Here is a 19,991-nt window from a genome sequence, read left to right as displayed (position 1 = left end):
AGCTTTCGGATAACCGCGGCAACGTTTTTCACTCATAAAACTCGACGTGCACGAAGAATCCACGCAGGAAAAGGAGCCGTAAGTATTGCGTGGTTGAGTGAGGTGTGACTGAGCACGTGATTGAGACGTGATTTTATCACGAAGCGAGTGCGGACCCCAAAATCGCAGTTCCATTATCCCGCAAGGGGTGTGGTTGGTTGGGGGGGAAGTGAACGTAACGTGGTATTAACTCTCTCTCTCTCTCTAGTGTCAAACCTAAAACTTGGGAAGTTTTGGGGGTCGGTCACGGGGGGGGGGATCGGGAGGGAGGTACGTTCCCTGGAATTGGGAATTGGTAAACCTCTCAGATCCTAGGGCAGACAAGCCCAGGAAAAGGAAAAGAGAGCTCGCCTCCTTTCGAAAAAACTCCACGGTTCTCTGTGTGAGGTGAGTAGATTGGAAACATTGAAATAAAGTTTAAACTTCAGTACAGTCGTACCCAGACCCGGCAGTGGTCCCGGCTTAAAACACGGTAAGTAGGCATAACAAAGGTAGCTGGGGGGGGGGGGGGGGGGGGGGTAACCTTTTAGAGAAAATGGGACAGAAAAAAAAGCAAACCTCAGGGAAAAACCCCAGAGAAGTCCGCTAAGATAAAAAAAAGGTAAGTTACCCGAAATCCCCAGGGATAGTCCGCTGGGGTGTATGTTGGAATACTGGGAGCAAGGTCCAGATAAAACAACCAAGTCTAAGGAGAAATTGATACATTATTGCATAAAGGTTTGGGGGGGAAGGAGATCAAGGAACATATAGTGTGGCCCATTTTTGGTACATTTGAAAGATGGGTCTGCCAGGCCCTGATTAACCACGTGAACGAGAAAAACCCACAGGTAAAGGAGGAGAGAGATTATGCTAAATTATGGAAACACACTAGCACTGGGTTATACCCAGTTAGAACCTGTAAGGATATTACATCTGTAAGCACAACATGGGAACCCCTGGACAATCTCCCACCCCCGTACCTAAATCCCACTCCTCAACCTCCTCCTGTACCACCCCCGCTTCTCGCACCTACGAACCCCTCATACCAACCTATGCCTCACCCCTCCCCCGCCCCAATCCCCCAGGCACCGGCTGCAGCGGCGCCTCACCCACCCCCTGCTCCACCCCTCCCGGGACATAAAGTAACAATTCCTGCTGCCGGAGAAAACGGATCCCCGCCAGCAAGCAGGACCCAACACAAAACAAAAAAAGTATACAATGACGATAGTGGGGATGACACGGACGAACATAAACTCCTTCCTTTAAGGGAAGTGCCCATTGCCCCGGGGGTCATCGGATTTGTACACATACCAATTAACACCGCAGACGTGAGAGCATTTAAGAAAGAAATGGGCAGTCTAATGAATGACCCGATAGGGGTCGCAAACCAGTTAGACGAATTCTTAGGAACTAGCGTATACACATATGATGAGATTAATGCCATATTGAGGTCATTGTTCAATTTCGAGGAACGGGACATGATAAGGCAAGCTGCGATTCGGGATTGGGAGCGCAGAAACCCCCAGGGAGGACAAGGGGACCAAAGGTGGCTGAGCATGAGACCGTCATGGGACGCACAGACAGAAGAAGGCAGGTTAAGAATGATAGAATTAAGAAGCATGGTGATACAGGGTATACGGGAGGCGGTTCCCAAAAGGCAGAACATAAGCAAGGCGCTGGCACAATGTCAGGGAAGGGATGAGAAGCCAGTTAAGTGGCTTGAGAGATTGAGACAAAGTATCTGAATGTATTCAGGGATGGATCCTGACTCTCCTATAGGGGAGGTCCTCCTAAAAACACAATTTGTTGCAAAATCGTGGGAGGATATACGGAGGAAACTCGAAAAAATGGACGATTGGCAAGAGAAAGGACTGCAGGAATTATTGAGGGAGGCGCATCGGGTTTATATGAGGAGGGGATAGGAGCAACAAAAGGCACAGGCAAAGGTTTTAGTGGCTGCCGTGAGGGAGGCACAAAAGCAGGAGCAGACTCGGGACAGCTCAGGACCGGTACCAAGCCAGCAGACCCAGGGGAAGCGAGGCCCCTCCCAGACGAAACAGGCGGCCGGATGGAGGGAGGCTCCGGAGTGCTTCTACTGCAGGAAGAAAGGTCACTTTAAGAGGGACTGTAGGAAGCGGATGAAAGACAAGAAAATGTTCCAGGAGGATAAGAGGTGTCGGGGGCTTTTTCATTTAGGGTCCAGAACATCCCTGGAGCCCCTGGTAAAACTAAGGATAGGACCCGAAAAACTAATTTTGATATTTTTAGTAGACTCTGGTGCTGAGCGTAGCACCGTCCAACAGCTGCCTTCAGGATGTACTATAAGTAAGGAAATTGTGATGGCGATTGGAGCAAAAGGGGAACCTTTTAGGGTACCGGTAATTAAAGATGTTGAAATAGAATCTAAAATGAGGTTTTGTTTAGGGAATCTGTTGTTAGTTGAAGAAGCGAATTACAACCTGTTGGGGAGGGATTTGATAGTAACATTGGAAATAAGTCTAATTGTGGAAAGTTCTCGGCTTATGGTTCATTTATTTAGACTAACAATAGAGGAGGAGAATAGAGTTGATTCAAGGGTTTGGCACACACAAGGGGAGGCGGGAAAATTAGAAATAAAACCCACACACATAAAAATAGATCTAAGAAACCGGTGGGATATGTATCAAAGCTGCTAGACCCAGTAAGCAGGGGTTGGCCCACTTGCCTACAGGCAATTGTGGCAGCAGCATTACTGGTGAAAGAAGCAAAGAAAGTAACATTTAGAGCCTCGTTAGTGGTGTATACGCCTCATGACATGAGGAGTATATTACAACAAAAAGCAGATAAGTGGCTCACGGATGCTAGATTGTTGAAATATGAAGCCATACTAATACACTCACATAATTTAGAACTACGAACAACCACTGCATTGAATCCAGCTCAATTCTTGTACGGGGAAGCATCAGAGGGACCAACCCATGAGTGTGCAGAAATAGTGGAATTGCACACAAAAATCAGAACGGACTTGGAGGAGGAGGAACTCGAAGGGGGGGAAAAATGGTTTGTGGATAGGTCAGCTAGGGTAATAGAAGGAAAGATAAAGTCGGAGTATGCAATCATAGATGGAAAAACAGGGGAAGTAATTAAATCAGGACCCCTCAGTGCAAGCTGGTCGGCTCAAGCATGTGAATTATATGCAGTTTTTCAGGCATTAAAAAAAATTAAAAGGGAAAAGGGGAACAATCTTCACAGATTCAAAATATGCCCTTGGGGTGGTCCACACTTTTGGGAAAATTTGGGAGGAAAGGGGGTTAATAAACACTCGAGGACGAGGATTAATTCATGGGGAATTAATAAAGCAAATCTTAGAAGCTATCCAAGAGCCAGAGGCAATCTCAGTAGTACATGTAAAAGGACACCAAACAGGAATACAATTTCGGATCCAGGGAAACAATTTGGCCGATAAGGGAGCCAAAAGTGCTGCACTAATGACAGTAAGTACCCCAGAAGTTGGGAGGAGCAGTACTTGGGAATATCCCCCTCATCCCTCTCCGAAAGAGGTTGAGGAATACAAGAAGATAGGAGGGACATTAGAAGATGGTAAGTGGAAATTACTGGATGGGAGGGAATTAATATCAAAGGACTACACCAGAAAAATTCTGAGGAGATTGCATATGCAAACTCATTGGGAATCCCAGGCTCTGGCAGAACAGTTCCTGAGATTCTTTGGGTGTAAAGGCATTTATGAGCTGGCTAAACAAGAGATGCAAGGGTGCCTAACATGCAAGAAAGTAAACAAAGCCAGGACGCGACAGGTAATCTGGGGTAGTTGCCCTATAGCCTATCATCCCTTTGAAAAAACTTCAAGTGGATTTCACTGAATTACCAAAGGTTGGGAGGTATAAGTTTTTACTAGTATTAATGGACAAATTAACTCATTGGGTGGAAGCTTACCCAAGCTCTAGGGCTACCGCCCAGACAGTATCTAAATTCCTTCTGGAAGAACTCATCCCTTGATATGATGTAATCAATCATATAGACTCGGACCAAAGAACACACTTCACCTCAAATATTATTAAACAATTAGCGGAGGCTCTGGGAATTCGGTGGGAATACCATACCCCATGGCATCCTCAGAGTTCTGGACAAGTTGAAAGGATGAATCAGACATTGAAGGCCCAGTTATCAAAATTAATGATAGAAACTAAAATGTCCTGGCCAAAATGCCTCCCCTTAGCATTATTAAATATCAGGACTATGCCTCATTCTGAGACAGGGTTATCTCCTTTTGAAATGTTATACGGTATGCCCTATGATCACAGGATGCCTGTGGGACATCCAAAAATAAAAGATGGACAAATACAACCATACCTAATAACCATAAATAAAAATTTACAGGATCTTCAAAAGCAGGGAATTGTCACACAAAATGTTCCTCTAGGGTTCGCCATACACAAAATCCAACCTGGGGATCACGTTCTCATAAAAACCTGGAAAGAGGTTTCTCTCTCTCCTCACTGGGGAGGTCCTTTTCTTGTCCTTTTGACCACAGACACAGCAGTCCAGACAGCAGAAAAGGGCTGGACACACGCCTCCAGAGCAAAAAAGATCGAGACAAGAGGAGAGACACCCGAGTGGAAAGTGACCTCCCACTCTGGAAACCTCAAGCTAAAATTGCATCGGACAAGTAAATGAGCACCTTAGATCAGATAAGGTGTTCAGTTCCTGGGTGCAAGTGTTTTCCTTTTGTTCATTTCAGGTGCCAGATTTGTCGTGAGGTTTAGGTCACACATTGTATATGGGGAATCAGGCCTAGAGGTCTCTGTACTAAGTGCCTTGAGGAAGAGCTGTCTCTGACTGACCGAATTCTAATACTTGCCACCAAATTAAATATTATTGAACCGGAGTTGAACAAGTGGTTTTGCTTGTACCAACACAGGATTAGGGGAAAACTAAATTGCAGAAAAGATAAGCCCTGCCTTTGCCAGGCACATTCTGCCCTGGATGTCTGGCGAGCAGACCGCTGTTCGCTGGACAAAGCATTCCTGAGATAAGAAACAATAAACAACCATGAAAACCTCTAAGAACAGCCTCCTGCAGTCTCTCATTGGGGGGCATCGGAAAGAGCTGGGTTCCAGACCACCTGCGTGCCCTCCTGAGGTGATCTCAGGTCTAAGGAGACACCTCGGGCAGTGACATTTGGCGTCCCTGAGTGTGGCCGCAGCCTACAAAGGTGGGTGTGGACCCCTGGACCCTGACATTTGGCATCCCTCTGTATTGGCCTTGTAGCCTGCAAAGGCAGGTACAGACCCCCAGAAGGGCAAGCTCAAGAAGACGCACACTGCTGGAGGAGACCCCCCCTCCCTCAGAGACATTTGGCACAGATCCTGGTTGGTCCTTGTAGCCTGCAAAGGCAGGTACAGACCCCCAGAAGACCGAGCTTCAGGAGAGGCACGATGTTGAAGAGGATTGCAGAGGAGATTTCTGGCCCTCTGCCAAGAAAAGCCGAGTTCCAGACGCGAGTCGGAGAGGAGGTGTCCCGGGAAGCCTCGCTCCTGTGCACTGCTGGTCGGTTTCAGGAACCTCCGAATGGATTTTGGACAAATTGCTTTTGGGTAAGACCATTCATATTTCAGACACATTATAGGAACACTATAGGCAGAGCTCTCAGCCAGGAACAGTTCACTCTACTATCCACTTTAAAAATTTTAGCTTCTGTTCGTCCTGTCTCTGTCACAGAGAAGGAATTCAGAGATTTACTTGTGTGGGTGAGGCTTTATTACCCACAGGCAGAAACAAATGTGCTATTTACAGCAGGCTTCTGGCAAGAAGTTAATTGTGATTTATATCAGTCTGCAACTCTGAGAGATAAGGGAGCGAAGGACCTTCTAACTGCAGCTAGGATAATATTAGAAGTTTTGTCTCCCGAAAGTGTAGCTTTATTCAGTCTCTCCTCGACAGAAAGCAATCAAAGTCCCTCAGAGACTGGGGAAGGATTCTCACCTAGCCATCAGCTGGGGGAGGGAAGTTTATGGCCGCCTTGCCAGCAGCAAGTGGTTCAGCATCTAAGGTTGGGAAAAATTAAGTTAGAAATATTTTCAAGCGAGCTAGAGAATTTAGATTTTTGCTTCTTCGCCCCTTCAGAAACCCTGACCCCAGAAGGCGGAATGGCGCTACAGGCGATTCCCCGGGCCGCGGGGGACAGAGGGGAGGGGGCCGGGACCGCGGAGATAGCGGGGAAAAAGCGCGGGCTCGGTGCGTTCAGTTGCAGGGATGTCCAGGGTGCGGCAATCTGCGGCGGTGGTCGGGACACAGAAAAGCAGGACCGTGCGGGCGGCTCTCAGCACAAGGGGGGGGAGCGGCAGCCTCCACAGCAATTGCGAGAGCATCACACGCAGCGTGCGCAGCAGCAGCAGCGACTAAGGGAGCTCGAGCCCAGACTATTGCGGGCGGAGCGGCGGTGTCAGCAAAGGCTGCGCCGAACTCGATGCCAAGCGCGCGGGCGCGGCCCCTGGAGCGACCCCGGCCCCAAGGGCGGTGCCAGGCGGGACGACCCCCGCCCCAGGCCCGGCGAACACGGTGGCCCCGAGCGCGGGCGGCGCGGCGGTGCAACGGCGCGGGCGGCGGTGCGCCCGAGCATGGCAGGAAGCACGCGGGTGACACAAAACCCGGAAGTGTCAGCGATAGGGACACAGAGCCCAGATACATGGAGAGGAGTGCCCTGATTCAGGGAAAGACAGATTCAAAAGGGAAGAGAAATTCATGCTTTGTAAAGTCAAAAGAGAAAAATTTATCAACTCTTAAGCAATTTGCAGCGCAGCTGCTCGGACGGAGCCCACTCGGACCCAGGACGCAGCAGCGTGAGGTCACCATCCCGGGGCTCACGGAGGGGGGGGAGGCACAGCTACCCTGCTCTCAGAGGGTTCCGGCAGCACCCCCACTGCTCCCCCTGTGCCTGCACGGGTCCAGTGCTGCAGACGGGAGGAGGGATGGGGGGTGGAGAGATGCCAAGAGCTGCGTTATCTACATTGTGAAGTACAAACAGAGCAAGGGAACATGATAACAGACTCAGTTCTATTTTCAGTTCTTGAATGTTAAACTGAAGGTGTTTGTTTTTATATTGTTGTAAAAAAAAAAAAGAAGCTGAAATTCTTAAGAGTGGTGAAGGTATTTGATTTGAATACATATCATCTATATTTAGTGATTAGTTATTGCTCAGATATGAGTGGACATTTGTCTAAATGTCAACATTGAGTTTTAATTTTCCTATAGTTAATTGTTCTATACAAACCAGTTTCTAAGCATTTGCAATACTGTCAATATAAATTAATAGATTTTGAATTCTTATAAGGAAGAAGCTTGCAAATTTATACTTTGCAGATTTATAATCAATATTTTAGCTTTTTCTTCAAACCACATTGCAGTGGATTTCTAGTTTACATTTTTCAAATTATCAATGAAATGCTGTGTGAATGCAAATTAAGACCACTTCTAGGATCATTATTTGAATTGTAAAATTTAATCCAAATCAAAATTTTCTTCATATATATATTGGAAAAGCAGTATTTATCTATCAGTTCGATTTTTAAGATTCAAATTTAGTTTCAGTATTTAATTTTAAAAACACTGTAATAAGATTGTATGAATTCTGTATCACAACAATTTTTTTTTCTGTTTCATTGTTGGAAAGCCTCCAGACGTGTCCTTGAATCAAATGTGTAAAGATAATTAGTTAAGTTGTGAACTTAATGTTTCTTTGTTTTCCTTTATTAATTCTCTCTTTTATTTTGTCAGGTCTTTTGTGACCTGGCACTGTGCTGTCTTATAGTTTTGAATGTTTTGCAGAATTCCAGAAAAGTATTTGAGCTTCATTTTCAGAATGAATTTCTAGTGTTATGGTTTTCCTGAGTTGATATCACAGAAGCACTGCAATGTCTTGCCATGTTCAAAGCATCTCATCCTAAAGAAAAATTTTAGAGAAAACAAGTTGCTAGAGAATTTTGATTTCTTTTTCACCTTGAAATGTTTAATTGTAGCTTTGTTGTTAAGAGTTGTGGGGTTTTTTTTTCTTTACTAGGAGGATGTCAGGGAGTTCTCTTCCAATTAAAATTTAGGCTCTGGACAAGCCTTGATTCTAACTGAAAGAGAAATTGTGTAAACCCAGGTATTTTCTGCATCAAAATAAGATTCCAGTCGTTTGGATTGGCAATTTGACCTTATCAATATAGCAGCTGAAGCTGACTTTGAAGTGAATTTGGTGTTCATTTTCTGGAGATGACCATCTGATTCCTCCTTGAATCAAGGTTTGTCAGTTGTTTGCAGACCCTGAGATGATGACACAGTTTTTAAAAAACTGATGATTATCTAATCCTGTAAATGTATACCTATTATTTAAATTATTGTTAATTATTGTATTGTGTTTTACCTGCAGAAGATTGTTAACTTTGGGTTTGATTTTTGTTAGATAATAGTTGAAGGAAAATTCTCCAGTTTTGATAAAAAATCTAGAGATAGAGAAAATTGAAAGGCTTTCAAATTAAGCATTTGGGGGAAGGGTTCTGCTTGTGTCTCCACAGAGAGAGGACGGAGATGGGTGCCAGCGAGATATGTGAGGCAATATCGGGCCCAGGCGTGGGCGCATGACAGTCCTGGAAGTGAAGGGGCAAGTTCACAGATTGAATCAGAAACAAAGATCATGAACTCCTCTCCGGACAGCAGACTTGGAAAACTGATAAACCTCTTTGGGTGGATCAGTGGGCCTTGAAAAAGAAGAAATTGAGCGCTTTGAAGAATTTAGTCAAAGAACAGTTGCAAAAAAGGACACATCAAGCCAACAAATAGTCCCTGGAATTTTCCCATATTTGTCATTCAGAAGAAGATCTCTGGTTCATAGAGATCGCTCCATGATCTCAGAAAGCTGAATGAGATTGTAAAGCCTCAGAAAATATAAATCAGCTCAAAAGTCAACAATTTGCAAGACCTATAACTTCTTGGACAGATAAACTGGAAGAGACCGATTTTAAAAATCACAAATGAAGACCTTTCATTTTTATTTAATTTTCTGAAAGGAACAGCGATATCAAATTTCCTAGAACTCTCACTCCGGAAGCACGAAGAGCTTTGGAAAAAGTTGCAGAAATTATACAGCAGAGACAAGCACATCGTTATGTAGATTCATTGCCTTTCTGTTTAATGGTGTTGGGAGAAGGAACACAGTTATATGGTTTAATTTTTCAATGGGACAAGTCTTAAAAAGACCCACTTTTAATTATAGAGTGGATTTTTCTGTCTTACTGATCCCCAAAAACAATTTTTACAGATTTAAAAATAATAGCTCAGATCATAATAAAGGGAAAGAACAAGGCTGATGACAATGACAGACGGAAATTTTTTTATAATATATTTACCCTTGAAAAAGCCATATTTTGATTGAGCACACCAAAAATCACAGAATTTGGCAATTGCATTGTTAGATTATACAGGTATTTGTACAATTCTTTACTCGAGTGTCCTGGTTTGAAAGGACAGGTGTCTGCCAGTAAGGGCAGAAGTTTCCCTTTGGAATAGAGACTTTGGTTCCACTCCCCTCCCCCAAGTATTATGATTGTTTGAATCAAGGACTCTGAGGCAGAGATAAGGGGGGTGGGAATAACAGCTCTTTTACTAATATATCTAACTGTACAAACAGAAAACAATAACAGTTAAAATTGCTAACAGAACAAAATAGGTAACTCGGTGTCAGTCCCTTTAGATGCAAGCACGCTGTCTCTGTGCTTAGTCCAGAGCCCGGATTTGCCGAAGGGCAGGCGGAAAATAGAGGCAGGAAGGAGGGGGAAAGGGGCAGCAGCGGCCACGCCGGTCCCAGGCGGGAACGGGCTGGAGCGGCGGCTCCTCGCTCACCGTGTGTGTCCGGGGGATCAGCTGTGTCCGCAGAGGCAGGAGGCTGGAACGGGGCAGATGCAGGGCAGGTGGTCGCAGAGGGTCTGGCTCTCCTGTGCTCGGCCACGCGGCTGAAGATCCCAGGCGTCCTCCTCCGAGCTCGCCGGAAACGCGAGTGCCCTCCCAAAAGCCTCAGAGGCCCCTCCGGGAGCCGTTCCCACCCACCCCTTTGTCTGGACTCATCAGGGACCCTGGGTGTAGCCCGGCCAGCTCCATTGGCATGATAATGGGAAAAATTCTTTCAATTGACACAGTAACAGAAAAACACTCAACCCCCAACATTATCCACCCCGAATTTTTTCCATGCCATCATGCTACATCATATTGAAACCTTTAAATTATATACATACATGTAGTTACAGGCACAGTATCATATATAGTTCACCCTAGAACAAGGTCCCCTTGGGGTATGCATCGGGTCTCTCCATCCTTTTGCATCACCCACCAAGTGCAACCTGGTCCTTGAGCGAAAACCACCCCACGAACAGGATTGCCTTTGCTGGAAGCAGAGTTCACCCAGACAGTTTTCCCTAACATGCCTCTCAGGTGTACCACTGGAACCTTATCTCCATCTGCTGCTCCCAAGGGCTCTGACTGGGCAGGGCCTGCTCGGTTAGTGGAACCTCGGGTATTCACTAACCATGTGGCCTTTGGTAGATTGATCTCCCAGTTCTTGAAAGTCCCCCCACCAAGTGCCCTTAAGGTGGTTTTAAGCAGACCATTGCACCGTTCGACTTTCCCAGCCACTGGTGCATGGTAGGGAATATGGTACACCCACTCGATGCCGTGTTCTTTAGCCCAGGTGTTTATAAGGCTATTTTTGAAATGAGTCCCATTGTCTGACTGAATTCTCCCAGGGGTATCATGCCTCCAGAAGACTTGTTTTTCCAGGCCCAGGATGGTGTTCCAAGCAGTGGCGTGGGGCACAGCGTAGGTCTCCAACCATCCGGTGGTGGCTTCCACCATGGTCAGCACGTAGCGCTTGCCCTGGCGGGTCTGAGGCAGTGTGATATAGTCAATCTGCCAGGCCTCTCCATACTTATATTTGGACCATCGCCCCCCATACCAGAGGGGCTTCACCCGCTTGACCTGTTTGATGGCAGCGCACATGTTACAGTCATGAATAACCTGAGAGATGCTGTCCATGGTTAGATCCACCCCTCGGTCTCGTGCCCACTTATAGGTGGCGTCTCTGCCCTGATGGCCTGAGGCATCGTGGGCCCATCGAGCCAGGAACAGTTCTCCCGTTGTGTTCCCAATCTAAGTCTATCTTTGAGACCTCTATCTGTGCAGCCTGATCTACCTGCTTGTTGTGCCTGTGTTCTTCATTAGCCCGACTCTTGGGAACATGGGCATCCACATGACGGACTTTCACGGGCAGCTTCTCTACCCGAGTGGCAATGTCTTTCCACTCATCAGCAGCCCAGATTGGTTTTCCTCTACGTTGCCAGTCAGCCTTTTTCCACCTTTCCAGCCAACCCCACAGAGCATTGGCTACCATCCACGAATCAGTGTAAAGGTAGAGCTTTGGCCATTTCTCTCTCTCAGCAATGTCCAAGGCCAGCTGAACAGCTTGGAGTTCAGCAAGTTGACTCGATCCACCTTCTCCTTTGGTAGCTTGTGCAACCTGTCTTGTGGGGCTCCATACAGCAGCTTTCCACTTCCGGTTCATCCCCACAATGCGGCAGGAACCGTCGGTGAAAGGGGCATAGCGTGTTTCATCTGCTGGCAGCTGGTTGTACAGAGGAGCTTCTTCAGCCCGGGTCACTTGCGTCTACTCCTCTTCATCAGCGAGACCAAAATCTTCACCTTCTGGCCAGTTTGTAATTATCTCCAAAATCCCAGGGCGACTCGGGTTACCAATACGGGCGCGCTGCGTGATGAGGGCAATCCACTTGCTCCATGTGGCGTCGGTGGCGTGGTGGGTAGAGGGAACCTTTCCTTTGAACATCCACCCCAGCACTGGCAGTCGGGGTGCCAGGAGAAGTTGTGCTTCTGTGCCAGTCACCTCTGAGGCAGCTTGAACTCCCTCATAGGCAGCCAAGATTTCCTTCTCTGTGGGAGTGTAGTTGGCTTCAGATCCTTTGTAGCTTCTGCTCCAGAATCCCAGGGGTCGGCCTCGGGTCTCACCAGGCACCTTCTGCCAAAGGCTCCAGGACAGACCATGGTTCCCAGCTGCAGAATAGAGCACATTCTTTACCTCTGGTCCTGTCCTGATTGGGCCAAGGGCCACTGCATGAGCGATTTCCTGTTTGATCTGGGCAAAGGCTTGCTGTTGTTCAGGGCCCCAATGGAAATTGTTCTTCTTGCGAGTGACCTGGTAGAGAGGGCTCACAATCTGGCTGTACTCAGGGACGTGCATTCTCCAAAAGTCAATAGCACCTAGAAAAGCTTGTGTCTCCTTCTTGCTTGTTGGTGGAGACATTGCAGTGATCTTATTGATGACCTCAGTGGGGATCTGGTGTTGTCCATCCTGCCACTTCACTCCCAGGAACTGGATCTCTCGGGCAGGTCCTTTGACTTTGCTCTTTTTAATGGCGAAACCGGCTCCCAGCAAAATCTGCATGATCTTCTCTCCTTTCTCAAATACCTCCATTGCTGTGTTCCCCCACACAATGATGTCTTCGATGTACTGCAAATGTTCTGGAGCCTCACCCTTCTCCAGTGCAGCCTGGATCAGTCCGTGGCAGATGGTGGGACTGTGTTTCCACCCCTGGGGCCGTCGGTTCCAGGTGTACTGCACGCCCCTCCAGGTGAAGGCAAACTGAGGCCTGCACTCTGTTGCCAAAGGAATGGAGAAGAATGCATTTGCAATGTCAATGGTGGCATACCACCTTGCTGCCTTGGACTCCAGCTCGTACTGGAGTTCCAGCATGTCCGGCATGGCAGCGCTCAGCGGTGGAGTCACTTCATTCAATGCCTGATAGTCCACAGTCAGTCTCCATTCTCCATCAGATTTCTGCACAGGCCAGATAGGACTGTTGAAGGGTGAGTGGCTCTTGCTGACCACCCCTTGGCTCTCGAGATCATGGATCATTTTGTGGATGGGGATCACAGCATCTCGATTTGTCTGGTACTGCCGGCGGTGCACTGTCATGCTGGCAATTGGCACCTGTTGCTCAGTCACTTTCAGGAGTCCTACTGCAGAGGGGTTTTCTGACAGTCCAGGCAAGGTGTTCAACTGCTTAATGCTCTCTGTCTCTACAGCAGCTAATCCAAAAGCCCACTTGAACCCCTTTGGGTCTTTGTAGTAGCCGTTCCTGAGGAAGTCTATGCCTAGAATGCACGGTGCCCCTGGGCCAGTTACAATTGGATGTTTCTGCCACCCCTTCCCTGTCAGGCTAATCTCAGCTTCCAGCAAAGTGAATTCCTGTGATCCCCCCGTCACCCCAAAAATGGAAACAGGTACCTTCCCCACATGTTCTGATGGTATCACGGTGCATTGTGAACCAGTATCAACTAGCACTTTATGTTTCTGTGGCTTTGATGTGCCAGGCCATCGCACCCACACTATCCAATAGATCCTGTCATCCCATGCCTCTCCCTGGCTTGAGGCAGGGCCCCTCTAGCCCTGGTTATTATTTCTTTCCTGGGCATACATAGTGGAGGTTCCTTCCAGGGGATCTGACAGAAGATGCTCCTTGCAGTAATACCCTGCACCTTGCTTGTGGGAGGTTGAGGCTACCTTCATTTTAGTGCGGTTCCCTCGGTTAGCATTTCCCTCCCTGAGCTGATGCACCCGTGCTGCCAGGACAGAAGTGGGTTTCCCATCGCATTTTCCCATGTCTTCCCCATGGTCTCGCAGGAAAAACCACAGGTCAGTTTGTGAGGTGTACCCTCTCTCCCTAGCTGGGGGACGTGAAGCTCTGACTTGGGGGCCTGTGACTCGTACTGGTGCTACGCTGATCTTCCTCACCTCCTCAACTCTCTCTATCATCTCCTCCCTCATATCCCTCATCCTATCTTCGACCTGTTGGAGGTCCCTGACCACGGCAGAGACATCAGCCTGCATTGGGCCATTCATCATGCTCTCGAAATTTCTGAGTTTGTTGGCAACAGAACACACTGTCTTTGGATTGTTATCAGCATTAATCATTGCTTTGTAGGTGGTATATTGAGATGGACCCAAGGTTGCCAAGTTCCATAACATCTGCCCTGTGCACTTGACCTTGTCAGGGTCATTGTCATGCTGTCCATCCCTCCCAAAGAGTACCTCTAATACTGCTGTCTCTCTCAGCTGCTGGATCCCTTCCTCAAGGGTCTTCCAGCTCATCCTACGGTGGTGCTCCTGCATTCTCTCTCTGTGGACAAACTTCTCTTTCACACTCATTAAAAGCCAGTCCCAGAGGGAAAGGAGGCCTTGCTCCCTTACGAATATCTGGTCCACACCTGAATCCTGGGCCAAGGATCCCAAATTTCTGGCGTCAGTTCCATCCAGTTGTACACCTGTTCCTGTAAGGTCCCAGACCCGGAGTAACCAAGTTGTAAAAGGCTCACTGCCCTGCCGAGCAATGTCTTTACGCAGGTTACGGAGACTATCGTATGAGAGGGACTCGGTGACAATCTCAACCTCTGGCTCCCTTGCTGGTTGTGAGGACCCTCCTTGCTGATCCCCATTATCTTGGTGCCTCGTTTTAATCTTAGATTTTCTAGTTTCCACAGGAGCAACTGCTGCTGGATGTGGCTGCTCCTGTGATCCAGCTGGAACCTGGACAGATACAACATCTATGGCTTCCACTGCAGCACCATCTGACTCTCCCTCTTTAGGGCAGGGTTTCTCACCAGCTGGAGAAAAATACTCCTTCATCATCTGGCTATGCTCCTTCAACATCTGACTCTGCTCTTTCAGCATTTGGCCTATATCCTTCAGTAGAGCCCCCACCCACTCTGGGTGGCTCATTTCTGCGGTGGGCTGTGGGGCAGGGTTAGGCTCTGGGGCAGCATCCCTAGTCCCTGGGGCAGGCTCTGGGGCAGCATCCCTAGTCTCTGGGGCAGAGGCAGGTTCTGGAACAACATCCCTAGTCCCTGCGGCAGAGGCAGATTCTGGGGCAACATCCCTAGTCCCTGGGGCAGAGGCAGGTTCTGGGGCAATATCCCTAGTCCCTGGGGCAGGTATCAGAGTTGTTGTCCAAGCCAATATTCCCTTGTTTCTGAATGCTAAGTAGAACAAGCCTACCAGCAACACCAGCCACTGTATAATAACACTGGCAATTAAAACAGATCTGAAATCCTTGAGAACCAGTGGGGTAGCCTCAAAAAACTGGGTGATGGGTTGGGAGAAAATTTCCCTTGCACTCGTTACCTCACAGTAAGTACCATTACTGAAATAGCCCCAGAAACACGCAGTTAGAGTACGATAGCTCCGGATCCATGCAACCGCTTCCCAGAAAAAATTAAAAACCCATGAATTCCTGACATAATCAATCCACCAAACTAATCGGATAATAGCCACAGCAACCTTGGTGAGGGGGCCCAAATTCAAAAAAGGGCTTGCAAATGGGAGGGAGATGGCTGTGACCACATGGAACACAAACCAGATTAAACCAGACAACATATTGCCAGTTAAGAGAGCTGTTATTCCTGTCTTAACTCTCAACTCAGTGCCCTCTGTCCCACGTCTGGGCGCCAAAATCTGTCCTGGTTTGAAAGGACAGGTGTCTGCCAGTAAGGGCAGAAGTTTCCCTTTGGAATAGAGACTTTGGTTCCACTCCCCTCCCCCAAGTATTATGATTGTTTGAATCAAGGACTCTGAGGCAGAGATAAGGGGGGTGGGAATAACAGCTCTTTTACTAATATATCTAACTGTACAAACAGAAAACAATAACAGTTAAAATTGCTAACAGAACAAAATAGGTAACTCGGTGTCAGTCCCTTTAGATGCAAGCACGCTGTCTCTGTGCTTAGTCCAGAGCCCGGATTTGCCGAAGGGCGGGTGGAAAATGGAGGCAGGAAGGAGGGGGAAAGGGGCAGCAGCGGCCACGCCGGTCCCAGGCGGGAACGGGCTGGAGCGGCGGCTCCTCGCTCACCGTGTGTGTCCGGGGGATCAGCTGTGTCCGCAGAGGCAGGAGGCTGGAACGGGGCAGATGCAGGACAGGTGGTCGCAGAGGGTCTGGCTCTCCTGTGCTCGGCCACGCGGCTGAAGATCCCAGGCGTCCTCCTCCGAGCTCGCCGGAAACGTGAGTGCCCTCCTGGAAGCCTCAGAGGCCCCTCCAGGGGCCGTCCCCACCCACCCCTTTGTCTGGACTCATCAGGGACCCTGGGTGTAGCCCGGCCAGCTCCATTGGCATGATAATGGGAAAAATTCTTTCAATTGACACAGTAACAGAAAAACACTCAACCCCCAACATCGAGTCACAGGTTGTTAAAGGCAAAATTAAGTTTCAGAGAAAAATCAAAAATGAGTAAGGAACCATTGGATGGGATCACAGTATTCACTGATGGTTCAGGGAAAACTCACAAATCAGTAATTATATGGCAGAATTCAATTACAGGAAAATGGGAGTCAGTTGTGAAAATAGTGCAAGATTCACCACAAATTGTGGAATTGGCAGCAATGGTTTTGAATTGTTCCAGCAACCTCTCGATTTAATCACAGATTTGGCGTATGTGACCAACGTAGTTAAACTATTGGAAGGGTCACTTTTAAAGGAAACAAGTAATGACCTTTTATATTCATATTTATCATCTATGAAAACATTGCAGGAAAACAGGACACATAAATATTTTATTACACATATTAAAGCACACTCATCACTCCCAGAATTTTTAGTAGAAGGAAATGCGCAAGCAGACAAATTGACCATGTCTGTTTGGCAAACATAATCAGATATCTTTGAGCAGGCAAAATTGAGGCATGCGTTTTTTCATCAAAATACACAAGCATTGATGAAATCTTTTCACATTTCGAAAAGTCAAGCAAAAGAAATTGTTCAGTCCTGTCCGGATTGTGAAATGGTACAGCCACCAATTTCCATGGGAGCAGTCAACCCTAGGGGACTGCAAAGTCTTCAACTGTAGCAGACAGATGTGACAAAATAGTCACCTTTTAGAAAACTGAAAAACATTCATGTTTCAGTTGACACCTTTTCAGGAGCAATTTTAGAAAAACAAAAAAGGAGGGAGGCAGAGGCTACGCCTAACATGCGGTTGAAAAAAAGCTTTATATGTATTAAACTTCTTAAATGGTTCTTTTTCAGAGTGAACTCCACCAATTATAAGACATTTTACAAATGATACAAGGGCAAAGTTAAAAGAAAATCCTTTGGTTTTGATCAGAAATTTAGAAACAGGTAAAACTGAAGGGCCTTTCAAACTAACTATGTAGGAAAAGGTTTTGCTTGTGTTTCCACAGATAGAGGATTGAAGTGGGTTCCTGCAAAATACGTGAAACCATATTGGGCCCAAACACAAGCAGAAGCCAATCCTGGAAATGAAGAAGGGAGCCCGCAGACAGAATCAAAGACAAAGGATGTGAACTCCTCTTCAAACAAGACATAAAAGACTTAAGGACTGACAGTGAAGCGTTTGTTTATATGTCGTATCTTATCTTTTTGTCAACTACGTTAGGTAACAAAGAGGATTTACCAGTGATGCAGCCAAGGAGAATGTTCGGGAAAATTTAGCACAGACAGTGGGGTTAGACACAATTTGCTTGATGCATTCCAGGCCAAAAAAGCCATTTTCAACATGTCTGGTGGGATTGCCAGTGAAAGAATGGCCCATTCCGGAGGGCATCCCTTCATGGGCGATGCTAGTTGTGACAACTCCTGTGGACGAATGGCATGTGTGGGTTCAATTTCTCCCTGTGGCCTTTTTCAGACCAGAAGAATTAGAAATTTTTGGTTCGACAAGAATGGACTTTTGTATTGTATTTAATTTTTCAGGAGTGACAAAGAACCAAACAATGGATATTACTCCAAATCATGATGTATATAAAAATGCTTCGTTGTGGTGTAATTATACTGTAGTCTCAAACAAACCATCCTTCCAAGTTCTAGCACAGATATTGTGGGGAACATTTTTCATTTGTGGGGACAGAATTTGGGCTGGTATCCCTGCAAAAGTCAGAAGAGGTCTGATCATTCAAAATCAATTCATAAGAACATAAGACAGTTGCAGAAAGGTATGGCAAACCTTGAAAAAGTTACTAAATCATGGTTGGATGGTCTGTTTGACCTTTTTGATCTTTTACCTTTGTGAAAAGAAATTTTGAAAGTAGGATTTTATATATTAGTGGGGCTTGTAGTTCTTGTCATTTTGCCATGCATCATTCAGTGCATTTGGCATGCCATGGAGAAAACTGTGAAAGAGGTGTTTTTAGTGCAAATAGCAGGGGGAGATGTGGGAGCCCAGAGTATTCCTCTGGCTTCCCTGGGAGGTTTAAGACCCCCCTGGAGGGGTCCCCAAAGACCCTCAAATGAAACAATAAACAACCATGAAAACCTCTAAGAACAGCCTCCTGCAGTCTCTCATTGGGGGGCATCGGAAAGAGCTGGGTTCCAGACCACCTGCGTGCCCTCCTGAGGTGATCTCAGGTCTAAGGAGACACCTCAGGCAGTGACAATGAAGAGGCATTTTTAGGAGTTTAAAATTAAACACAACTAAAAGCATATTTCTCTTACATTAAAAAGTGCTTTTAGTTTTCAGTATTCTTTTAATTACACTTTTCAACATATATTAGCAAACAAAATTAAGTTTTAGATTCTCTTTTTGTAATAACACTATCTACAAATTTCGACTGTCCACACTCCATTCTCTGGTGGGAAAACTATGTCGCTCTGAAGTGAGCCCCTAGTGATTTACATTACTATTTGCAAATCCCAGCATTTGTTTCACAAAGTTTAATAATTAGCTACCTTCTGCAGAGACAGGCATTTCACAGAATAGCAGCTTTCTAGTGGTGACTTTTTAGGAAGAGGGGAACCAAAAACCACCTAATAGGAATAGTTATAACTTAGCTACTTCACAGATCCACATAGTATTTACAAAGCAAAATCAAAAAATATAGAATGTGTAAAAAAATATGACCAGGAGTGAGGAGGAAATTTATGTGCTTGGTGGATTTGTTTTTGTTTGTTTGCCTTTTTTATTAAAAAAACAGAAAACTTTTCCTAAGGGAACTATTAATTCACATATGATATAACAATGTGCTGCATATTGACTTACACATGTGATGCATTAGCTAGTAAGGCTTCTATCCTTAAGTATTAATTTTCAGGCATGTTTCTTTGCTAACTGTACATAATCCTTTGCATATTCTGTAACTGCTATATAATAGAGCTATGCTGTTGTAATGAGGTAAGGGGAATGAGTCAGCATACCTCTGTCCATCTCTTCCGGTTGGTCCCTGGCTCCCTGTCCTTCTTCCTGTCCTGTGACCTTCCCCTGTGACCTTGTAACCTACCTAGAGTTCCCGTATACTGAACCCAGACCCCCTGTGTCCTTACCCCATTGGCTGCCATCCAAGGCCACTCCCATTACCCTCTCCTGAATACCGGAGAGAATCTCCCTCTTTCCTGCCATACCATCGCCATGGAATAAACCTGGGACCTGAAAGAGCCTCTTTTGTGTCTTTTCTAATCCATGCAGATACTTTGTCTGATCCTAAGTAATTAGGAAAAAGACGCAAGGTAATTTTTGCACTATGCCATTTCAGGATAACAAAACTCAGGAAACCCAACTAATCTCAGCTGAAATGTGGTACACTGCAAGAATACTAATTTCTCCCAAAGGATAAACTTAGCTTTTCAATGGTATTATTTTCATTTGTATCCCCATTTCAAATCAGAGAAGCTGCCTGAATGTAAGTGGCTTTGCATGGCCAAGATTTGGTAGTGTGGAGGCAACAAGGGTGGTTTCTCTGAGAAGCTGCCAGAAGCTTCCTCTATGTCCAGCAAGGTCAATCCTTGGTAGCTCCAAAGACAGATGTGACGCTGGCCAACGCTGAACCAATTAGAAATGGTGGTAACGCCTCCGTGATAACATATTTAAAAAGAAGAAAAAAACTAAAACATTATGGAGCAGTTGTAATTGTGGCTAGAGAAGAGTAGGGTGAG

At 46.4% G+C, this 19,991-nt stretch overlaps 1 long non-coding RNA gene across 1 annotated transcript; it reads right to left on the bottom strand.

Moving 5' to 3' along the window:
• Window positions 1-8,899: 8,899 nt before the first annotated feature.
• LOC306816722 lies at window positions 8,900-17,281 on the bottom strand. Its single transcript, XR_013777765.1, has 3 exons — window positions 16,282-17,281; window positions 9,292-9,498; window positions 8,900-9,000 (listed from the first exon to the last, which is right to left on the bottom strand). It is a non-coding gene; the product is annotated as an uncharacterized lncRNA (long non-coding RNA).
• Between the last annotated feature and the right edge of the window lie 2,710 nt (window positions 17,282-19,991).

Source organism: Erithacus rubecula (assembly GCF_903797595.1).
Source record: "Erithacus rubecula genome assembly, contig: SUPER_W_unloc_7, whole genome shotgun sequence".
NCBI lineage: Eukaryota > Metazoa > Chordata > Aves > Passeriformes > Muscicapidae > Erithacus > Erithacus rubecula.
Note: the sequence above shows the minus strand (reverse complement) of the source record. Positions and strands in the feature narration are given on the sequence as shown.